The following is a 19,505-nucleotide window of genomic DNA, read 5'->3' as shown; positions in this document are numbered from 1 at the left end:
CATGTATTGCTATTTCTAATTCTGAATAACAGGTTTCATTTTCTCTCTAAGATTAGTCGATTGTTTAGAAAACTTATTTGGGAATCTGTCCCGAAACAGTCTCGTGGTGAGTGGCACTGTGTGTGGGATGATGTTAGCAGATACCTGTCACGAGTGTCTCCTCCAATAGTTTTGAACTTCACCCCTGAGCAAGTGCTAAATCCTAAAAACTTGGTAGAATGTTTGAGAGTTGTATGTCCTGATCCTGATAATGCCGGAGAACAACAGCTTGCAGCATTGTGCTGGGTCCTGGTTTATTCCTATCAAACACTGTTTAACATCATCCAGCAACTTGAAGAGAGGGAGGAAGTCTCTGAGTCTGATGACCAAGTAACACATGCTGTGGCTGACCCAGAGGACCAACCAACTATGGTATCAGTCGCCCCCATAGTCAAGTCAAAACAATGGAAACGGAGGTCAGCTCGTTTAGTAAGGGAAGAAGGCTCTCCTAAGAAGGAGGGAGAAGGGGAATTGGCAGGTACCTCTAAAGCAGAGCCATCACAAAAACAGCAGGAAGACGAGACGGAAATCATAAAGGAATCAGAAATCACTCGATCCTTATCCCTGAGTGAGATGCGAGAAATACGAAAGGATTATGGTCGACGCCCAGGTGAACACATCCTCACTTGGCTGCTCCGATGCTGGGATGCTGGGGCCAGTAGCCTACAATTAGAAGGCAATGAAGCCAAGCAGCTGGGATCCCTCTCTAGAGAAAGGGTAATCGACAAAGTAATTGGGAGAGGAGCACAGGCCCTCAGCCTCTGGAGACGACTCCTGGCAGCTATCAAAGAAAGATATCCCCATAAGGAAGATATTGTATATCACATAGGCAAGTGGACCACTGTGGATAAAGGTCTCCAACATCTGCGGGAATTAGCTGTGCGGGAGATGATTTATAGTGATTTGGACAATGCCCAGACACCTCAAGACCCCGATGAAGTCCAGTGCACAACATCCATGTGGCGTAAATTTGTGCGGAGTGCACCAGCAGCACATGCCAGTACCCTGGCAGCAATTCACTGGGATGAGGGGATGGGACCAACAATGTATGATGTCTCCTGCCAACTTCAAAAATATGAAGACAATCTCTCTGCTCCGCTACAGTCCTGTGTCTCAGCTGTGGAGAAATTGTCTAAAGGACTTGACAAGCTTGTGGAGAAAGTATATTCCCCCTCATCTAGACAGAGTGATACTTCAGCCACTAAGAATCAGCATTCGCCTGCTCGAGAGAGAGTACCCAAGACGTACACCACGTGGCACCTTGTGGTTTTATCTGCGTGATCATGGGGAAGATATGAGGAAATGGGATGGTGTACCTACTTCAACCCTAGCTGCTCGGGTACGTGAACTGAAAGGAAATACAGCAGCAAGAAGAGGGGCTCCTAAGAGAAATGCTGCTCCAGTTTCTATTGGGCAGTACCCCAGAGGCAGTAGAAGAGCTGATGTTATTCTTGACCACGATGAAGGGACCTCTACCTCTCATTTGCCAGAATTTGTGCATTTGCAAGAATTAAGTGGCAGATGCTCCAGCCAGGACTAGAGGGGCCCTGCCTCTGGCCAGGTAGAGGAGAGGGATAACCGTATTTATTGGACTGTGTGGATCCGATGGCCTGGAACATCAGAACCACAGGAATACAAAGCTTTAGTGGACACTGGCGCACAATGTACCATAATGCCATCAGGCTACCAAGGGACAGAACTCACCTGTATCTCTGGAGTGACAGGGGGATCCCAACAACTATCTGTACTGGAAGCTGAAGTGAGTCTAACTGGGAATGAGTGGCAAAAGCATCCCATTGTGACTGGCCCAGAGGCTCCGTGCATCCTTGGCATAGACTATCTCAAGAGAGGGTACTTCAAGGATCCCAAAGGATACCGGTGGGCTTTTGGCATAGCTGCTTTGAGCACAGAGAAGATTAGGCAGCTGTCTACCCTGCCTGGCCTTTCAGAAGACCCTTCTGTTGTAGGATTGCTGAAGGTTGAAGAACAACAGGTACCAATTGCTACCACAACGGTGCACCGACGGCAATATCGCACCAACCGAGACTCCCTGATTCCCATCCATGAGTTGGTTCACCGACTGGAGAGTCAGGGAGTAATCAGCAAGACTCGCTCACCCTTTAATAGTCCTATATGGCCAGTACGAAAGTCTAATGGTGAGTGGAGGCTAACAGTGGACTATCGAGGCCTGAATGAAGTCACGCCACCACTGAGTGCTGCAGTGCCAGACATGCTAGAACTTCAGTACGAACTAGAGTCAAAGGCAGCCAAGTGGTATGCCACAATTGATATTGCTAATGCATTTTTCTCCATCCCTTTAGCAGCAGCATGCAGGCCGCAGTTTGCTTTCACTTGGAGGGGCATCCAATACACCTGGAATCGGCTGCCCCAGGGGTGGAAACACAGCCCTACCATTTGCCATGGACTGATCCAGTCTGCACTGGAGCAAGGGGGAGCTCCTGAGCATCTTCAGTACATTGACGACATCCTCGTGTGGGGCAACACAGCAGAAGAAGTTTTTGAGAAAGGGAAGAAAATAATCCAAATTCTCCTGAAAGCTGGTTTTGCCATTAAAAAGAGCAAGGTCAAGGGGCCTACACAGGAAATCCAGTTCTTGGGGGTAAAATGGCAGGATGGACGTCGCCATATTCCAATGGATGTGATCAATAAAATAACAGCAATGTCTCCGCCAACTAGCAAAAAGGAAACGCAAGCTTTCCTAGGCCTCGTGGGATTCTGGAGAATGCATGTGCCAGGCTATAGTCAGCTTGTGAGTCCTCTATATCGAGTGACTCGAAAGAGAAACTATTTTGAGTGGGGCCCTGAGCAACAACAGGCATTTGAACAAATCAAACAAGAAATAGCTCGTGCAGTAGCCCTTGGGCCTGTCCGTACTGGACCAGCTGTGCAAAATATACTGTACACTGCAGCTGGGGAGCATGGGCTCACCTGGAGCCTTTGGCAGAAAACCCCAGAAGAAACTCGAGGTCGACCTCTGGGCTTCTGGAGTCGGGGCTATCGAGGATCAGAAGCCAATTACACCCCAACTGAAAAGGAAATACTCACAGCATATGAGGGTGTTCGAGCTGCTTCAGAAGTTGTGGGTACAGAGGCACAGCTCCTCTTGGCACCGCGGCTACCTGTGTTACATTGGATGTTCAAAGAGAAAATTCCCACTACACACCATGCAACTGATGCTACATGGAGTAAGTGGATAGCGTTAATTACACAGCGGGCTCGAATGGGAAAACCCAATCGCCCAGGAATCCTGGAAGAGATTATGGACTGGCCGGAAGGCAGAGATTTCGGAGTGCCAACAGAAGAGGTAACCCGTGCTGAAGAGGCACCACCATACAATGAGTTGCCAGAAGACAGAAAGCAGTATGCGTTGTTTACTGACGGATCCTGCCGTGTGATAGGGAGCCATCGGAAATGGAAAGCTGCTGTGTGGAATCCCATACGACGAGTTGCGGAAGCCATGGAAGGGGAAGGTGAGTCGAGTCAGTATGCAGAAGTAAAAGCCATACAACTAGCCCTAGATATCGCCGAAAGAGAAAATTGGCCAGTATTGTATCTTTATACTGACTCATGGATGGTGGCAAATGCTCTGTGGGGGTGGCTGCAGCAATGGAAACAGAGCAACTGGCAGCGCAGAGGTAAGCCTATCTGGGCTGCTACCCTGTGGCAAGATATTGCTGCCCGGGTAGAAAACCTGGATGTTAAAGTACGTCATGTAGATGCCCACATGCCCAAGAGTCGCACTACTGAAGAACATCAGAACAACAAAGAAGTGGATCGAGCTTCGAAAATTGAAGTGGCTCAGGTGGACCTAGACTGGGAACGTAAGGGTGAGCTGTTTGTAGCTCGATGGGCCCATGAAACATCAGGACATCTGGGGAGAGATGCCACTTACAGATGGGCTCGTGATCGAGGGGTGGACTTGACCATTGAGGCCATCACACAGGTTACCCATGAGTGTGAGACCTGTGCTGCAATCAAGAAAGCCATGAAGGTAAAATCTCCCTGGAACAGGGGGAGATGGCTAGGGTATCAATATGGTGAGGCCTGGGAAATTGACTATATCGGACCACTCCCCAAAACTCGCCAAGGCAAACGGTACATACTCACCATGGTAGAAGCAACTACTGGGTGGCTGGAAACATACCCTGTAAACCATGCCACAGCCCGAAACACTATCTTGGGCCTGGAAAGACAAGTATTGTGGCGTCATGGTACACCAGAGAGAATTGAGTCTGACAATGGGAGTCATTTCCGAAACAATCTTGTTACCTCCTGGGCAAAGAGGCATGGTATTGAGTGGGTGTACCACATCCCTTACCACCCACAAGCCTCTGGGAAGGTTGAGAGGTACAATGGACTGTTAAAGACTATGTTACGAGCATTAGGTGCTGGGACGTGGAAACAATGGGACACAAATCTACCAGAAGCCACTTGGCTAGTTAACAATAGGGGGTCTGACAGCCGTGCTGGTCCTGCCGAAACAAAACCCCTACACACTGTGAAAGGAGCTAAGGTTCCCGTAGTGCATATAGGAAGGTGGATGGGGAAGGCAGTGTGGGTTGCTCCTGCCTCGGGAAAAGGCAAACCCACTCATGGGATTGTCTTCGCCCAAGGACCAGGGTATACCTGGTGGGTCATGCAAAAGAATGGGGATATCAAGTGTGTGCCTCAAGGAGATTTGACATTGAGAGAAAACTAATCTATAATCTAAGTTATATGTTGTAGGAAGATGCTGTAGGATCAACGACAGGTCAACTTTGCAAGGAGCCGGGCAGTGCAACAAGGACTTGAGCTAAGCTGGTGCTGGTGTCCAGACATCCAACTCCGCCTGCCTTGAGTGGCCACTTTGGCAGATGAAGACCTAATCATCAACAGTTCTTATGGACATTTTCCAAGAAAGACCTATGGAATGAAAAGATACACCTGCCTATTAATCCTGTTAAATCCTTGTCCTGTTAAAGGACAAGGGATAATGATGAGAATGCTTGTATGCTAAAGTATGGGGATCTGAGTGTGACACAAATGTTATGGAATAAGGGGTGGAGGTTGTACTGGGTCTGGCTGGAATGTTAACTTTCCCGGCAGCAGCCCATTCAGTGCCGTACTCTATACTTGTAGCTGGAACAGCAGTGTTATCACACCAGTGTTGTGTCTACTGCTGAGCAGCAGTGGCACAGCATTGGGCCTTTCTCTAACCCTCCTAGGGGGTGGGCAAAAAAAGTGAGGAGAGAAACATCACTAGGGCAGCTGACCTAAACCAATCAAAGGGATATTCCATACCATGTGGTGTCACACTCAGCAATAAAAGGTGGAAACAGGAAGAAGAGGGGAGGGGTGGGCTCTCGTTGAGAAGACGTCGGTCCTCCTCTCGAACACCGGCTGCGTGCGTTGAGGCCTTGCTTCAAGGACGTGGTCAATCATCGCTCATTTGTGGGAAGTAGAGAGTAATTTCTTTCCTCTGCACTTCCATATAGCTTTCATTTATTTTGTTTGTTTGTTTTCCTCCCTTTTTCCCCTTTCCCTTTTATTTTCCCCTTAGTTAAGTTGTTTAGTTCATGGTAGTCTTTATTTAATTATTATAATTATTTCCCTTTAATTAAATTATCCTTATCTCAACCCGTGAGTTGTTCTTTGCTTTACTTCTCCCCCTCCTTATCTAAAGGAGGGGGAGTGAGAGAGCGGTTGTGGGGTTTAGCTGCCCAGCACGGTAAAACCACCACAACCATTCTGTGATTCTATGATTATGAACTTCAGGTTCACTACACACAAATAGATTTCCTTATCTTATTCTTCTGAAAATGAAGTATACAAGTATTCTTCCGTTGTTCCTTTGTTTGACTTTATTCAAACTGAAATCTGTTTTGTGCATCCTGGGTAAATGCTCATCACATCAAACAGCTCATTATCTGATTTTCTTATTGTCTTTGTCTATTTTGGACCACAGATTCCAACCTGAAGTGCTCAACATTTTATTTTGATTGATGCATTTCTTCTTCTTACTTTTTTTTTTTTTTTTTTTAATGTTCTGTTGCCTATTTCCCATACAGAAACATAAGAGTGAATGTCTTCTGGCAAAGCTATAGGGTAAATCCAAAGCATGACAATTTCACTGACAAACAACTGGAAACATGAAGTTTAACAAAGTTAATTAGTTTAAGAAACAGATACGAACTTAGCGATTAAGGAACCAGTAGTAAAATCAGTAAAACAGTAAAATCAGTACCATCAGTACTGATGCAATGGTTTCAATTTGGATATACTAATTTAAAACAGCTGAAGTTCTATCTGGAGAGTTTGTAAGTTATTCGTAAGATCATAGAATCATTTAGGTTGGAAAAGACCTGTAAGATCATCTAGTTCACCCTTTAACCTAGTAACTAAAGTCCACCACTAAACCATGCTACTAAGTTCTAAATCGATGTGTATCATGAAGACCTCCAGGGTTGGTGACTCAATCACTTATTTCCCTGGGAATCCAATTTCAATGCCACACAACTCTTTCAGTAAAGAAATCTCTCCTAATGCCCAACCTAAACCTCCCCTGGCACAACTTGAGGCCATTTCCCCTCGTCTTATAACTTGGTGCTTGAGAGAAGAGCCTGATGACCACCTCATGAATGGAAGTTATTACAATACGAACATACTAAGAGATTTACGTAAATTTACACCAACTTTTCATTTTCTGTTAAAAAAAAAAAAAAAAAAAAATCCCCAAAATCACTGGCAAAAATTTCATTTAAATTAGGCAATTATGGAATTGGGATTTGAGTGTGAAGGTGATGAGTGCTACTGAGCTTCTTTGGACAAAAACACTTCTTGAAATTTCAGAAGAGTGTCTACACAGCATTAGAAAATATTTGAGCCCTACTCAAATCATTTTATTTTAGCTCCAAAGCTGCTTATAACCAACTGTGGGATGAATGACAGGGTTTCTATAGAAGAGAAGTACTTTAATCAAGCTAAGATGACTAATAGAAACAGGATTGAAACCAATGCGAAAGATTTTCCCTCTCTTTGCTAATCAAAATCCCTCATGCCTCTATAGGTGACCTGCAAATCACCCCCACACCCCTGGGCCAGGCCCTCCCTGCTGCCCCCGGACAAGGTTTGGCCACTGGGGCGGCTCCAGCTTGTCCTTGGCTTGGCACCCAGCGAGCAGACCAGGGCAAGTGGTGAGGGAGACTCCTGTGGGAATGGCTGCAAGATGCTGGGACTCATCCCCCTGCCCTGGAGCTGTCTTTCAGCCCAGCCATGGCCCCAGGCTAGGCCCAGCCCAGCCCTATGGGGCTGCCTTCCTGGCCAGGCCCAGGCGCAGTGGCAGTGCCGGGGCCCCGCTCCAGTCCTTGTCCCTGGCCTAGCCCAGCTGCCTCAGGACAAGCAGATTCTTTGGATGTTAGACAATAAAGTGGGAACAGACCACAGACTAAGTTTGATGGATTTTATTCTAACTACACACGCTGATTACCTGTATAATTAAGCCTGAGTGGAAAGCAAGCACTCTAAGCATAAGCAAAGGGGAAGAGGACAAGCCACTTGCTGTGTAGGCAAGGCACAATGTCGTTAATGATTACTCTTACCTGCTGATAAACAACAGTTGGGAAAGTTGTTGACCTCTCGTTTTCTTCGTTGTGAGATAAGATGTCTCCTTCACCAGACAGCACCCTTGAACCAGCTAGCAGGAGCTGACTGAGCTCACACTGGGGAGCTACTCTTCTAGGGCTGCGGCTTTCTGTCACAGAATAGCAGTGACTCTTGTCTGGGGAACAGTCTGCCCATTCCCCTGAAGAGAGCATTTTCTAGACCATTCACAAACAACAGAGCATACCGACACTTGCTGTGACAGCAGTAAGCATGTCTCCTTGGCCCATGCCATATGCGAGGCAAGGAACCTCTCACCACTCCAGCTCCCCTTGCTGGGGCTGCATAGCCCTGCAGTGCCTCTGCATCTCCCGCTGTTTCCTCTCTATCTCTCACCATGGCTGATACCACAAATTTCAGCCTACAGATATGTGACAAGTATATTTTTGTTTTCATTCTCTTGTTTAAACTTCAAAGCCAGTAGGATTTATTTCCTCCATGGCTACAATTATTTTTTAATGCCACAGGTATGAACAACTCTGATCACGCCTTCCAGTTAGCATTTCCTTACATCTGTTAGGAACAAATTACATTACCCGTCCTACTGCCTATTCATCTAACCTTGTTATTTACTTCAGAATGTTTTCAGGCTTCATTATACTTGACTAGCCTCAATAATTTAGTGTCTACTATAAATTTTACTTCTCTGAAGTCCTTTCTTCCCTTTTTACATGCCATATAATTATCTGTAGAAAATTTGACACGGAAAATATCACAACAACTGTTAGCCTTTGGACAAACGAAAGATTTGATTTACACTCACATTGTCTGGCTTCTGCTTCTCATTCCTAATTTTTAATCATTACCATTAATTTACTTCTCACTTGTTGACAATCTTTCCCGAATAGTCTCATGTAAAGAATTAACTCTGAAACAGTTACAAAAATCAAATGAATTATATTCTATAAAAAACACATTATTATACCAATAGATTTTAAAGAGTATATCTATATCTAAAACACAAATACAAGAGATATTTGTTTTACTTTAAGAAAAGCTATCTTCATCTCTTCAGAGCAGCTGCCTGTTCATGTATGTATGCTAGTGTATGCAATACACATAAACATTCAACTCTATATACTTAAGAACTCAAGATCACATAGTATTCTTGTGCCTGGGAGATAAGGCATACAAGTCCCATCCCTTCCCCAACTTTTTGTTTAAAGATGAACCAAATTCGTAGAGACTACTTGATGAGAACACTTGACCATCCCCAAACTAATGTCATGTTTTACTTATCCATATTGATATTGATAAAAATATGCCTGACCAGCAATAAACAAGATAGCTTTAACTACTATATCCATATGGTAGAGGGGAATGCATAAAATATGGATCTATACTAGTCTCTACTATTCTATACATATCTTCATCAAGAGAAATTATCAGCTCAGAATTGCATTGACCCGGAAGGAGTAAGAGGCCTCTCCTGTTTCTCTCAAAATTGGCTTCTTGGCAAAAGGGAAAAGAACATGCCTTTTTACATGCCACACAGAGTTTTCTGATAGTCCAGTTAATGTTTTGACTGTTTAAGAGTCTTAATAGTTCTAATTAATACAGGAGAGTGTCATTGATATGACAGGCAGAATTGTTATATGAAAACTTAATAGTATCCACCTGTTTTCTCTGGTGTTAGGCTCACCCTTCCCATGTGCTTCTAGCTCCCAAAGAAGCTTTCTTGATAAGACTGCAGGAGCTTGGAGAGCACACTAAGGCAGCAGCTACCATAGCACTCTGCCAGGAGGAGGAGGTGTGTACAGTGGCTCATTCTTCCTTATCTGATGTCAGTATGCTCAAATCAACTTGGTAGTAAGGTGCCTTCCCACCCCAGTCTGCTCCTTCCTCACTGCTCTGGGTCATGCATGAAAGCTGTCCTGTACCCACTCTTTGTGTTCACAGACAGATGTTTCGTTACGCAGGAGCTGCCTGGTGTTGTCGGACACTTCCCCATAGTGGCACTCACAGACACAGACTCACAGTCTGGACATAATCACTCAATTCTTAACAGCTGTTAAAACATGCTAAAAACAGCAGAGGTCATAGCAAGCCTGGGCAAGGCCTGAGATCCTGTGCTGTCAGGTCAGTATAAAGATTACAGCCTGGTACCACTAACTGGAAAAACCTCATTGGCCAGACTATGTTCAAGTATGTTTGAATTAACCGATTCAAACCTTGGTAAATAAATCCTAATAGCAGAGAAATCTGAAGGACATTTGCATCTGCTTACCTATTTGTAATGTAAGGGATACATTTGATTAGAAGGCGTTCCAGATCTGAAGCAGAAGGTACTCTTGGCATACAAAGAAGAGTGATCAGCCCTAGGAGATGCTCCTGTCACCATGTTCCCATCAGCAACGGCTATTCTTGAACCATGAATCTGTGACTGGTTTGCAGATGTAAAATAGTGTGGTTAGCCTGCATATACCTCCTGACGCAACATCTGCACCTGCCACATATGTTCTCTTCTGTTGGGTATCATAAATACATATCTCAAAATGGCTGCTGTTACTTTCACCCAAGGGGAAAGATACAACTCAGGCTGATTAATTAACTTCATTAGCAAGTGGGATTGATCCTGTAAAAGGCACTTTTAGACAAGGGAGAAAATGTCAAATGAACCGACGATGTTCCATTCAAGTTGGTTGTGACATCTGATTATTCTCTTGTAGATCCAGCCATTTAGTAATGACCCTTGGAAGTTCAGTAATCACCAAGACATTCAATCACATGCTCAGGCAAGGAAGGTAATTGAACTAGTCCTTTAGATGAATTATAACTAGTGTAGACCTTTCTGAAGACTCTTGCTGTCATGCAGAACCAAATGAAAGAGCCTTATATCAGAAGATCCCGAGCCGGTTCAAAATAAAAATATTTCTTGTCTGAATATCTGAATGAGAAACTGAAGTAAACATCTTTCAGGATGACAGGAATGTGTTAGGGAGACGATGTTCACTCTGTTTCCTCTGGGTGTTCTATGCCCATTACTGGAAGAGTGCCCCAAATCCCTCTGTCTGCAGGAGTCAGTCAGAAGAGCAGGATCCCTGCCTTGTAGCGCTGCAGTGAGCAGGCTGCTTGGCAGGCACCCCTGAACTCACTCGTTACCACATGATTTGGTATCACTTCTGTTCCCATTTTCCTGTCCCAAGGCCTTCCTCTGTGGCACTCTCACCCCTCCAAACAAATTCACAACCCCAGCACTCTTTTCCCCTTGGATGATTTTGCTGACTTATTTGGTATTTGCAAGAAAGTTACCTCAATAACTTATGCCATAATTAGTAATTCTGTCAAGCTACTGCCCCCTTTTGTTATATATGTAATTTCCCATTTCTGCCATTTTTCATGCTCCTATCTCATTTTACCACCTGAGAGGTATCTCTTCCTTATCTTATGCAGTTGAGAATACTGATTCCAACACATCAGCTAAGTTTACCCTTCTTAACAGTTTCATTTACTTTGTTCTAGTCTGTTTCAGTAATTATTTAATTTTTCCTGTATCCAGTGTACCATAGCATGCCAAAATTTATTTTATGTGTCTCAGTATTTTCTATTCAAGTGTTTTTATAATGGAACTACAGTTTTTACCCAACACTTCAGCAGGTATAACTTATACAATGCTCCTGAAGGAATTTATCTTTGGCAACTTGTCATTTAAGCACTTTATATATATATTTATTCTTTCTGCATTTTTGAACAAATCTTTATGCCTTCCCTGACAGATATGATAGGCTTACCTTTCCCAAATCTAAGGGTTTGTGGCTTTACTCTTTTCATTGTGAAACCTACTTATTAGGGCTCTATTGAAGGTTCTTAAGGTTAGAAATATTTACTCATTTTTCTTCTTGAACATCCAGTGTCACATTGCTAGGTTAGTTTTATACACACACACACAAAATGTATCCCCCAGGATGTTGAACTTAATTGTATTGTGTCAGCCTCAACTGCCACAGGCTAGTGTTATAGGAACTTTCATCAGTATTTCTTTACAATATTTTATAATTTAGGTGGTTGTTTTCTTCCTGCATCACTTGATAAGAAAACATTAGACAGTTTTCCTTTAATCTGGGCTTCCTATGAATGATAATGAAGTGACATTAGAAGTGCTTTTAAATATTTTTGCAAGTTCTGTTTTCCTATCAGCCTGCATTTGTGATATACAAAGCTAGTAGCTCTAATTATCTTCAGTGTGGGACTTCTATACAGAGTTAAACTTTGTGATCTTCCTTCTCCTGTTGCTTTTTCCACTCAAAATTAAATTGGTACACCTTGGGATCAAGAAAGCAGGATTCTGTAGGGATCCCTGGGACTCTACAAATGACAAATATAAGATCATTCTAGGAGGCAAACCTGTAAATGTTGTTCATGAAAAGGAAAACTTCCTTTGGTCTGCTTCTTCCCCAGATTTCCTAGAACTGAATCCAGAATTCAGTGCAAGCAATGTGGAGCAAGCAGCCACCCAGATAGGATCCTCTAAATGCTTTCAAAATACTGAAAGCTACTGGATACACAGTACACTGAAGGAAATGTTTGAGAGACAAAATTTCATAGCATCATAGAATATCCTGAGTTGGAAGGGACCCACAAGGATCATCGAGTCCAACTCCTGGCTCCACACGTCTTCCCAAAAATTCAGACCATATGACTAAGGGCACAGTCCAAATGCTACATTTGACACACAGTGCTTTAGATCCAGGGGCTTTTTGTACATGTTCCAGAGTAGCATGGAAAAAAAAAAACAAAACCTCAAAACACCTAAGTTTGTCTATACCCATTGTACATTGGCTAATGGGATGGCAGGCTTCTTTATCTGTATTTTCAATCATCTTAGGCCCAGAAGGGGGAAAAGTTTACTGTTTTGACCAAATACATAGTATGGTCAAATTAGATTTGTTATTTGAATGTGAAGAGTAATGCAAGCCACCCTATACTTTGACAAAAATGACCACACAGTTTCAGACATACCAAATTAAACCCTGATGGATCTCTGAGGTCATCCAACAAAACATATACACAGAAGTACATATGCACTTACGCTGTAGAATTTTTCACACAAAAAAAAAAATCTGTAGGATTTTTTTTTCCATTACAGAAGGAAATTCTTTGGACTATTTTACTATGGCTGCATTAAGGGAGTGCTTCAGAGCCAATTTGAAAATAGCAGGGGTCACACTACATTAACAAAGATCAGCCCCATGAGATTATTATATTTTTTGCACTGCAGCCTAACAAGACATGCATGAAGCTTAGATACTATTTCATAATGAAATAACAAGGTTGTGTTATTGCTTCTCAAAGGGAGCACTTTAAATGTGACCAAACTGCTAATTCTACTATAACTGTCCAAAGTGCCTTAAGGGCCATTTATTAAAAATAAAAAATAAATTGCTTCTGCCACTGTATAAATCCCTAAATATACAAGGTCTTGAGGGCAGAATTTTGAAGGAGAAATGTTTAAATATGTTAGCAAAATTTGCTTAGTAGGAGACTTTGGATTTTCATTTAGTTACAACAGAGCTACATGTGCCTGTCTCAAATTATGATAATATGCAGTTGAAGTCAAAACTGAATATCATAAAAGATAATGCCTACACTACATCAAAACACAGTACATAGACACACTCCATTTGGAAATCACTTTATTTATTATAGCTAGCGATAATCCAAATTGCTAAAGGAGAAGAGAGGACATTTTTTATGGAAAAATTTCATCCTTTTAGTTCCACAATGCATCTAAATCATCAGGTAAGAATAATTCCTTGGAAGTTTAAACTATAAATTAAAGTTGTGTTTCTGTTTCTTTTTGTTGTTGTTGTTGTTTGTTTGTTTGTTTAAATGTTTATTTTTATTTGAAAGCTGAATACCTACATGGCCTGTTAGTGGCCATTCTACTGCTGTCAGCTGACTTTTTGTTTTATTATTATTGGTTACAGGCAACTGAGTGCAGCAGCATTGTGGGCCAGATTCTGCTTTGATTTAAAGTGAATATAACTTAAAGTACTTCCATTTAAAGTATTTACCATGTGCAATTTTTGTACTAAAAATACAGAATTTGGCCTTTTAAGTTAATTCCTGTCCTGCTTTAAGATTGACGTCTATAAAGCATACAGCATTTAAATAGTAAAAGGAAAACCTGCTGGTAAACACTTTACAAGTGTCTTTAAAAAAGGCCGTAAATAAATATTTTAAGTTTAGAATGGTAATACTACTCTCATGTACTATGCAGAGCTGAGTGCATATTAATGTTCAGTCCTGTTTTTTAGTAATGTCATACTTACTATATTTTAGTATAATATCATAGTAGCACTTATTGTCAATTTCTGATGAGGGAGACCCATTGTAGTGTGTGCTGTAAATACACATATGGAGACAGCACCCACTCCAAAGCAATCTCATGTATTAATAGACAAAGTTGAAAAATTATTATCCACTGATCCCAAGTTCCAATTCACTACTTCCGCCAAAATATTTTCATTTGTATTTATTTGAGACTATTGTAATTAAGAAGATGTTACTCTCAAATATGTTCTTTTACCAAACAAAAAGAAATGTGATTGCTACTGAAAAAAAAAAAAAAAAGCAGAGAGGAAAATAGTAGCAGATTAAAGCCTCTTTTTGCTGTGGCATTCCTAGAGTCTGTACACTGTATACAGAAGAATTCATAATTCACAGAAAATGAAGCAATATCTTTTTATTTATCAGAGATTTCTGTAATCAACCATACTTGGCTGTCTCTCAGCCCCTTTCCTTTTACTGCTTCATCCCACAGCAGAAACATTATGCTGGATTTGTGACATAATTTTCATGACTGCAATGCCACACTTAGGATTATGACTTAACCAAAGGATCAAGCAGAAAATAAGCTGTGAGGATAGGCTGTAAGCTTTGCTGCTGGATTAAAGCATAAATCTTCAGCAGTAGCAAACAGAACATAGACATTGCTAACCAAGGACATTTCTTTTACTATAAATGTTCTCACTTAGACTTGCTCCACTATGACAACTCATTTGATCATCATGACAGGCAAGCACACAAAGCCCAAAACACTGCAGACAGCCTGACTACACCAGTAGGTAACATGGATCTTTTCTTGCTACATTTTTTTGGCTGTTTTGTTTTATTGGCCCATGGGACAAAGGAGAGCATCTCTTGCTTTCCAGAACAGGGAGAAGTGTTCGCTCACTAGTACTGCTTATTTTACCATGATATTAACATTTAAGCTTTCCTTGTACTTCATTGCAGATTGAAATCTGGTCTTTAGCATTTGATAACTCATAAAGTAGTCTTAATAAATTGCTTGGCTCTTTGCATCATGTGTCAAATAGTAACAATCCCACAAACTTTACTATTTACCTCCAACTTTTTCTCCAAGTTGTTTATTTTTATTTTTTTAAAGAGAAGTTGAAGTTTTCAGTCGATGGTAAAGAAAAAGAACACTGTATTCACAAGTAAGAATGTTCTGGGTTATGTTATGAATACCTATGCAAGCGGATAGATAGACTTTCCACACCTGTTGCTCTTTCAGGGGATAAAGAATAGAAGAGCTGTGGATCATAATCAGTTTCCCAGGCTGCTACAAAGTGAGAGTAGACAGTGACGTGCAAAAATGGTGCTTTACAAAGCACAACACTTAGATTTAGTGTGAGTTCCCATAACCTAAGTTTTTAGAGACTTGAAAATAAATAATAATAATAATAATAAAATAAAATTAAAATAACTAAAAAAAAAGGACAGCACAATTTGACTTCTATTGGTATGACCTTTATATGCAAATTAGTAATTTCATATTAGGTTAAAGTCTGTGTACTCAACACACACAAGGAGGTTCTCAGTGACAAGCCAAGCATTTTTTGCCAAGTAGGATGCAGTGGGAGAGATATAGGAAGCTGAACATGGTGACCAAAACAACAAAACAAAACGAACAAACAAACAACAACAACAAAAAGCAGAGAACAGTTGAGGCAAAACACACTGTTGGGCTTCATAATACATATCCTGGAGATTCCACTGGATCCAAAACATTTCTGCAGTGTCAAATCAACAACTGGAGAACATTTGTGGTTTTTTTTTTTTTTTAATTAAATATAAAAGGGAATAATAACGTCTAATATAATTGTGTGGTGAAGTCATTGAACAACTCGGGTAAGATCATCAGAATATGGCACAACACTCTGGCTGATTTTCAGAGAACAGTGTTGAACTAGTAGGGGAGTGTAATTTTGGTCAAAGCCACTATCACCAGGCCTAACTCGAATACTTAAACTTTATTGTCAGTTTTACATTTGAGATAAATTGATTCAGATTCTAAGGTCACAGTGCCAGTTGGAGCTCACTGATGTCTCTGAAATGCTTTGGGGAGAGTATTTTTTACCTTTCAGCTAATACCAAAGAAAGTAAGACCTCCAAACATGTTCAGGGATCAGTGCTGTGAAATCAGTCTCATTTCCAAGGAGCGAAGCCATTATCAGAGCTATTGTGGTTGCTCTGAGAAGCTTGGACTTGAAACTTGCTGCCAGTTCTGAAGGAACTACTGGTAGAAACACCAGCCTGTACATGGATAAACAGGCCTTGCTGAGGGCCTTAGCAAGGACCAGTCCCCTTCCCTGGGAACTGCTTGTAAGCTGAGGCTGTCCGGACTGACTCCAGACAAGACACACTGCAGCTGTGTTGCAGCTTTGCTGTGCCCCACCATGTCCCATTGATCTTGACTGTGCTCTGATCCTTGTTGGAGTCTCCAAAGCAATAGATAGTCACTGCAGCATAGCTTCCCAACTCTGCCAAGCCAGGTATTCATTCCACTGGCTTCCCTCCTCTAGCTCTCCCCTACCAGTACCCTCCTCTGCAGGACTGCCTAGATGGAGCCAATGACTTGGCCTCCTGATGATGCACAAATACTTGCATATTTGGAATTACATATCCCAAGTAAAACCTTCCCTTTTCTACATGCTTTTTCAAGCCACGTGAAATGGGGCATTATGCTCATCTCCTGTTACATCATTAGTCTGAAACTGCACCGAAATGGCATTGTGGAAATTGAAAATAAGAATCTTGCAAAGACTTGAGATTTATTCCTTAGCATGGGGAAAGGTCTAATGTCCTAAAAGATTTGTCCCTGAAATCCCAATAGAAACATATCTGCCTCATTCAGCAGCTGGACTCCCAGGAAACCATTTTTCCAGATTCTTCAGCACAGAGAGAACACTACTGTCATAAAACTGTGATAAATCAGGATATTGGCCCTTTTTATACTGAGCCTAAATTGCAGACCTAATAAAAGCCACACAGATGTACCTGACAGGATGATAGTGAGTTACTACACCATTCTTCCACCTCCGGAAATTTCAGGGAATGGTACAGATTTGAGCTGCAATTTAAATGAAGACAGTGGATTCATCCTCGTCAGATCTTACTCACAGGATGCATTTCTCTTTGTACAACCACTTGAACTCATGTATCTCCATTGACTTCAACACATTTCCTCTAGAATCACGGTGGAGTAAGGATATCTAGCACGTAGAATTTAATAGAAATGTCAATAGAAGTAGTTATAGTAGCTTGTATATTATGAAAGAGTTCCCAAGGACAGTCTTCAAAAGTGAGTTGAAATGGATGATTTCATTGTGGTGTAAGCTAGAGGTCATCCAGCTAGCATAAGGGTTGATTTTGACTATCAGATTTAGGATCTCATTCAAAGAAGGAAGACATTCATTTGCTGAAAGGCATTGCTTATTCATCCTGATAAACTAATGAGTTGTTACGAGCTTACTACAATTTAGCTGAGAGCAGAATTTGATCTGTAAGTTTAATAGGTAATAATACTTATATTACAAACAACACCAGTGGTCATTATACGGGAATGTTTGTTTCCATCACTTGAATGTAACAGTTCATTAAAGCACATTAAATTAAAATAAACAAATAAATAAATAACATTCACAAGATCATCCCTTCACTCTTAAACACTTAGCTTTAAGTAGGTTTGCAATTTAATACAATAGGAGACAATGTAGACAGATTTCATGTGTTACTTTAAGATAACTCCACACATATCTTTCAGTGTTGATAATGTACAATCTAAAAACCATTCTCTATAAGCTATAGTAAGATGGGGTTTTGAAGCGTAGCATAGACATTTTTCTCCCAATTAACCTTTAATGTAGGTATTTAGTTGCAAAGATGAATATATTAAATGAGGTTCTTGTCTGCAACAGGATAAAATAAAATGGCAGCAACATATATTTATATTGTTAGAAATCAATTAGGGTGAATTCTATGTCAGATCAGTTGAGGAAAATGCTGCAATGCTTTTAGGGCTAATAAGATCGATTCAGGGCAATCATGTCTTGTGTTTCTTTGTAGAATGAGTTGTTGCTCCATGCTGAATCTTTGTGTGCTGTGTGAGGGATGCTGACACAATCGATAGCCTGTTCCCTACAATAAAAAAAAAAAATGTTTCAAAGATTTTATGCAAATAATATTATTCTATTTTCTCAAAAACCTTCCCAGCATCAAGCAGTATGGCCACAGAAAGGGATTCCAGCTGATTTTTAACATATAAAAAGATGATAAAGGTTCAGCAGACCAGCAGGAAGCAAAGAAATTATACACTCTTTCCTGAAACTAACTTGATTAAAGTCAACGATCTCAGATAAAATTAAGATAACTAAGCCCTAACTTCTTAGCAATAATTCTTGTAGAGATCTTTTCCTTTAAAAGACTAAGTAACTTTTGTCACAACAGGTAAAATAAAGGGGAAGGTAGGCTGTTTGTTTTTCCTGCTTTTTGTTGCTTTTTTCTTCTTCTTCTTCCTTTTTTTTTTTTTCTTCCTGATGATAAAATAAATCTTTTGTTAGAGTTTTATTCAGTTATGCTTGTTTTCTTTACTTATTTTTTGAATTGTCATTCAGTGACTTTTGATTCTGAGGTTAAATGGTGCTTGCTGTAATACCCATGTGTAAATGTACATGGGCTTATTTTGCAAATATAAGTCAATATTTAGTCTAAGTCTAGATTTATATGTTTCTTTTTGCGAATGTCTTTGCCATATTCATTACTAAAACTTAGTATGTTTTTTTTCTCATGAATTTTTTATTTTCTCCTTCAAAAAGTGTATAGAATCATCCACAATACATTTATAAGTTACAGAAAATAAAGTTATTTTAAAGTAAAATGGGGAAAGAAGGAAGAAGAAATTTCTTCTTAAGAAAGATTTTATGCCTTTATTTTGAAGTTAAAGGGTTCTTTTAGCCCCAAAATAAATTTTTAATTTCCTCAGTTCAGCAGGGACATGAAAATATGTCCCTAGAAATTATTTTTTTACACGTACAGCTTCTAAGTTCACACAGTGATGAGCATGAGTAACAAATGACAATTATGCATTCAGTTCAAACAATTTCAATGTGCATGTGACGGTCAGTGTTTGGGACTTTAATTTTTGTTCGCAGCTACATCTCATTATTTTTATGTGTTTCTAAAGTGGTGACAAGACATCCCAGAGAGAGATGTCCACAGAGAGAAGATTTCAGAGAGTAAATGGTAAAGCAAGCAAGAGGGTTACATCAGGATGCTTATACCACCAGGGCCTTGAAGGGGACATGAAGAGCTTCATGGGAATGAAAGGGAACAGTTTGCTGGAGCTTAAGAAGTCATTGATTTCCTGGAAGCAAGGATTTGTTGAGCAGGCAAAAGCTCAGTAATATCCATTATTACTCCTAATAAATGGCTGATTTTATTTTATTTTATTTTATTTTTAAAGGTTAAATAGTCTGCCTAATTTGCTACTACATTTTCAAAAAAATATTTAGCAATCCTTT

Source organism: Aythya fuligula, chromosome 1, assembly GCF_009819795.1.
Source record: "Aythya fuligula isolate bAytFul2 chromosome 1, bAytFul2.pri, whole genome shotgun sequence".
Classification (NCBI taxonomy): domain Eukaryota; kingdom Metazoa; phylum Chordata; class Aves; order Anseriformes; family Anatidae; genus Aythya; species Aythya fuligula.
This window is presented reverse-complemented; position numbering follows the sequence as displayed.